Genomic DNA, 5,280 nt, shown 5'->3' on the forward strand with positions numbered 1-5,280 from the left:
TTACGTAGTACACGAATATGTAATAAAAATGGGGGTTCCTATTTAAAAAAAAAAACGCTGTTAGTATCCGTTTGACCTATGGCAGCGCCATCTAGCGGGCTAACCATAGCGCCATTTGGTTTCCCCCTTCAAGCTAGACGAGTTTCGTTCTTTGTAGTTTTTTCGTTTGATGCTTATTTCGTGGTATATTTGGCCCGGTCACTATCAATGGACCACCCTGTATATATACAGGGTGGTATATATATAACTGACACTATCGATAATCGGAGGAGATATATAGTTTCAGCGTCTTGCACTGAGATACTCTAACACTGAGCTATAACCAGGGTTTCTTTATTGACTGTAAGAATTTTGCTGTAGATGTATGTGAAGTGGAAACTTAGGAACTACTTATAATGAGGATATTATGAGACAACAAGAAGTGAGGATAGCGAACTTTTTATGATTATTATGCAGAAGTTTATGGTTTATGATATAAAGTATGGAAGATTGATATTAGGGATTGTTAGGAATTACGTAATGATTGTACCCAGGGTGCATGCTTTGTTGATTGTGTTTTGGTGTCTTTCTCTGATGAGTAATATTTCGATGGTTTGGGATAAGTTTTTGCAAAACGATAATACAAGTCAAACAATTTGCAAGAAGGTAAACACTTTGTTTCAACAATACGCGTTTTTTTCTTTGCGAGCAGCTACGTGAAGGATTGTATACACTTATTACCATGTACTTGCTTTGACGAATTTGTGACTTTCCTTGCGCCAATGGATTTTTGCTCGTTCACACGATAATACCATTTCTCGTTCTTTTTCAGATATAGTTAACCGACTTTATCGAGGAGGCACAATTTTTTAATTACTCTCATTCTGAATGTTTACTTTGCTTGTTCGTAGATATTAAGTACTCTTCTTGATGCCACTTAAATTTTGCATTTCCCTTTACTCTTTATCCTTGTACGCATTTACTCGAGTATATAAAAAAATACACTCTCCAGAAATCGCTGTTGTACTCTTGCTTAACAACACGAGTGGTCCATTCATACTCATATAAACAAAAGACTGACAACAATGTTTGCCTATTGATACTTTCACACTGCACTGTACATGTAATAATTACTATATTTTAATGTTTCTTTCCTCGCACAGGATAAAGCAGATTTCGATTACGATTATTCTCTTAGAGATGTCACTACCGACACATCTGTATAAATTCTAATTTCGATGTTCGTAAGAAATGTTTGTTATTCTTTGTCATGTAATTTGAGAGTTTACCATGCGTAGTTTTAGATAGATGTCTTAGCTTTATTTTCTTTCACTTTATTGTAACAGAATACATGTACTTTGTAAAAGCAGCACATTCGTGGACTCAAGCAGATATACTCTCTGCGGCGTGAACGTTTTCCTTACCGCCACATGCCACATCGATTATCATGATTTTAGATGACTTCACAGACGTTTGGTGAAAAAGACATATGACATGGCAGTAACTTATGTGAGTGGTCCAGCTCTGAGTTGTCACTGAATTTATTTTGGACAAGTACTGCATCCACCGAGTCTACTCTTAGTTGCCTCACAAACAATCATGGTACAACACTTTCAGTTTATGAGTTATTGCAAGTTATAAGTGCTAAAAGATGCTTCAACATGCGCAAGATAGTGTACTGTCAGCAGCTTCGTGTACAAGAACCACAAAAAAATATTGCTTTGATACGTATTTGCAGCTCGTGGTCTCGCGGTAGCATTCTCGCTTCCCCAGCACGGGGTCCCGGGTTCGATTCCCGGCGGGTTACCGAGCGAGGTGGCGCAGTTGTTAGCACACTGGACTCGCATTCAGGAGGACGACGGTTCAATCCCGTCTCCAGCCATCCTGATTTAGGTTTTCCGTGATTTCCCTAAATCGTTTCAGGCAAATGCCGGGATGGTTCCTTTGAAAGGGCACGGCCGATTTCCTTCCCAATCCTTCCCTAACCCGCGCTTGCGCTCCGTCTCTAATGACCTCGTTGTCGACGGGACGTTAAACACTAACCACCACCACCGGCGGGGTCAGGGATTTTTCCTGCTTCGAGATGACTGGGTGTTGTTGCGTCGTCTTCATCATCATCATTCATCCCCATTACGGTCGGACGAAGGCAATGGCAAACCACCTCCATTAGGACCTTGCTTAGTACGGCGGTGCGGGTTTCCCGCATCGTTCCCCTACGCTCTGTCAAGGAGTATGGGACTCCTTCATCATCATCACATATTTGCTACGATTAAAAGACAATGTGGTCACAGTCAGTCTCACAAGATTTTGTGCTGAATAACTACAAAAGTAATAACGCAGTGAATGACATTTCTTCCCACGATTGATGACTTCGTAACTAGTGCACACTGATGTAATGCACAATTTTCTTTAACTTGTGCACACTTCTTTCGAACGAAATGTAATATATTCTGAGTGCATGTGAGCACCAATGTAAGCAACATTTGTAACTTTCCTTCGAGTACACCTGAGCATGAAATGTACAAAGCTTTTTGCAAATTGATTTCTGTGCGACTGAGCACCACTAACTTCAAAGCAAAAGTTTTTCCTGACTTCTTTACAGTGCATATATGCACGTCACATGTATATATTGTATACTCTGTAATTTTTTTGTTTCTCTATGATATATTGCACTACTTCCCAACTCACTACTACTTTTGTGTAATGCTGTATAGACAAATTTTTCAATACCATCTTTGCCATACATAAAAATAATCCTGCAAAATTCTGGCCAGAGAGTGCGTGGGATAGCGAAACACGTCTATTGGGAGTTTGTTATTTGCGCTTCTGGAATTTGTACATATTTTAGATGTCTCAAATGCTAATGAACTATTCTGAATCGATTATTATTAGTGTGCAGTCTTTGGTCAAGCAGCTCGTGGTCTTGCGGTAGCATTGTCACTTCCCGCGCACGGAGGTCCCGGGATCGATTCCCGGCGGGGCAGGGGTTTCCCCTGCCTCGAGATGACTGGGTGTTGTGTCGTCTTCATCATCATCATTCATCCTCATTACGGTCGGAGGAAAGCAATGTCAAACCACCTCCACTAGGACCTTTCAAAGTCGGCGGTGCGGGTCTGCCACATCGTCCCCTACGCTACTCGGAGTATGGGACCTTATCATCATCATCATCATCATCATCATCATCATCAGTCTTTGGTCAGAGTAGCTCTGTTGCTGGAAGACATGTTTGTTTTGTCATCGCTGCTTGGCATAGAGGAGCGCGGGAGTTCTATCGTTTGAGTAGTAGTGAGACAGACGCCGAGCATGGGACTCGTGGTAATGTCGACGTAAAGTTAAGTGCATCTGTGTTTCAGTAAAATGATTTGTATTTGAATATTGTGAAATAGGCGAGAGGGATTTGATTAGTGATTTAGAATGAAGAGGAATGAAGGTAATATTTTTTTTATTGGCACCGCAGCTGCAAGTAGTTAGGATTCATTGTTGAATGAGACATCCATATCAGGAAACTTTGGATTTTTCATTAAAGATAGTGTAATTTTCACTGTAAGATATTTTTTATGTTTATCAATTATTTGTCTGCCTTTGGTGAGTGTAAGGTTTTTATATCAATACTGCCCTTTGTCAATGATAATGAGTGTTGTTACAAGAATTTCGAACAAATAATAATATATCAGATAGTTTGAAAAAAAATTTGTTAAAGGAATATTTCACCCAAGAGCATTGTCCACGTCCTCGATCCAAGTCATTTTTCTTTAAAGAGTGTGTCACTCGATGATGTGTATAAAATAGTTTACTTGCGGTCTGGAGCATTGCAGGGAAACTTTCACTACGTCTTCTCCAAAAAAAGGTATGGTTGCTTTAAAAATAAAAGGTCTGATAACGTCTCACCAATAGTATGAGGTTTTTTGTTTTCTTGCTATTAAGAGAAAAAATTCATACAGTGTTTCAGTAACTTCCCCATTTTCCTGCTGAAATATCGCAGTAGAATATAGTTTCATGCTATTTAAAGAATTTCGTTTTGTACAAAAACTGTTTTGGTTCATTTTTCAACGCTGGGTGAGCTATTGCTAGATGAGGTTACAAGCGCTCAGACCTCAGTGAGTCGTTACCGAGGACACTGTTACACAACTGTTACACATAACATACTGTGAGAGTTAGACGCCGCCAACTCTACAATCAATGTATTCGCTAACTGCAGTAAGGTTATAAAATTTGTGACTTGCCTGTTCGCATGTTTGTCTTCTGAGGTGTCTGTACTGCCACACACTCCTCCTCTCCCCCCCCCCCCCTCCCCCACCCAAAGGGGCGTGTCCACCCTAGATACCTCGGTTGTTTTCGGTTATGGTGTTTTTTTCTATGCCAGTTCAAGGCTATAGGCTAATTTAGTTGATTCTGCAATAAAGTCTAGGTCCACTACATAAGTATGGACTATTGCAAGTTACAGAAAAGAAATTAGAGCAATGCTTTATAAACTTTAGGAAATATTTGTACCTGAATTCTGAAAAATACAACTTGCAGGAAATTGCGAATGAAGATACGAGTCCAATGGAACTCCTCAGAACATTCTTGAAGCATAGTCTTCATCCTGCAGCATTTCTTCATCTTCAAGCTTCCTCTTCTACATCTACATCTACATCTATACTCCGCGAGCCACCTTACGGTGTGTGGCGGAGGGTACTTATTGTACCACTATCTGATCCCCCCTTCCCTGTTCCATTCACGAATTGTGCGTGGGAAGAACGACTGCTTGTAAGTCTCCGTATTTGCTCTAATTTCTCGGATCTTTTCGTTGTGATCATTGCGCGAGATATATGTGGGCGGTAGTAATATGTTGCCCATCTCTTCCCGGAATGTGCTCTCTCGTAATTTCGATAATAAACCTCTCCGTATTGCGTAACGCCTTTCTTGAAGTGTCCGCCACTGGAGCTTGTTCAGCATCTCCGTAACGCTCTCGCGCTGACTAAATGTCCCCATGACGAATCGCGCTGCTTTTCGCTGGATCATGTCTATCTCTTCTATTAATCCAACCTGGTAAGGGTCCCATACTGATGAGCAATACTCAAGAATCGGACGAACAAGCCTTTTGTAAGCTACTTCTTTCGTCGATGAGTCACATTTTCTTAGAATTCTTCCTATGAATCTCAACCTGGCGCCTGCTTTTCCCACTATTTGTTTTATGTGATCATTCCACTTCAGATCGCTCCGGATAGTAACTCCTAAGTATTTTACGGTCGTTACCGCTTCCAATGATTTACCACCTATGGCATAATCGTACTGGAATGGATTTCTGCCCCTATGTAT

Source organism: Schistocerca piceifrons, chromosome 5 (genome assembly GCF_021461385.2).
Source record: "Schistocerca piceifrons isolate TAMUIC-IGC-003096 chromosome 5, iqSchPice1.1, whole genome shotgun sequence".
NCBI lineage: Eukaryota > Metazoa > Arthropoda > Insecta > Orthoptera > Acrididae > Schistocerca > Schistocerca piceifrons.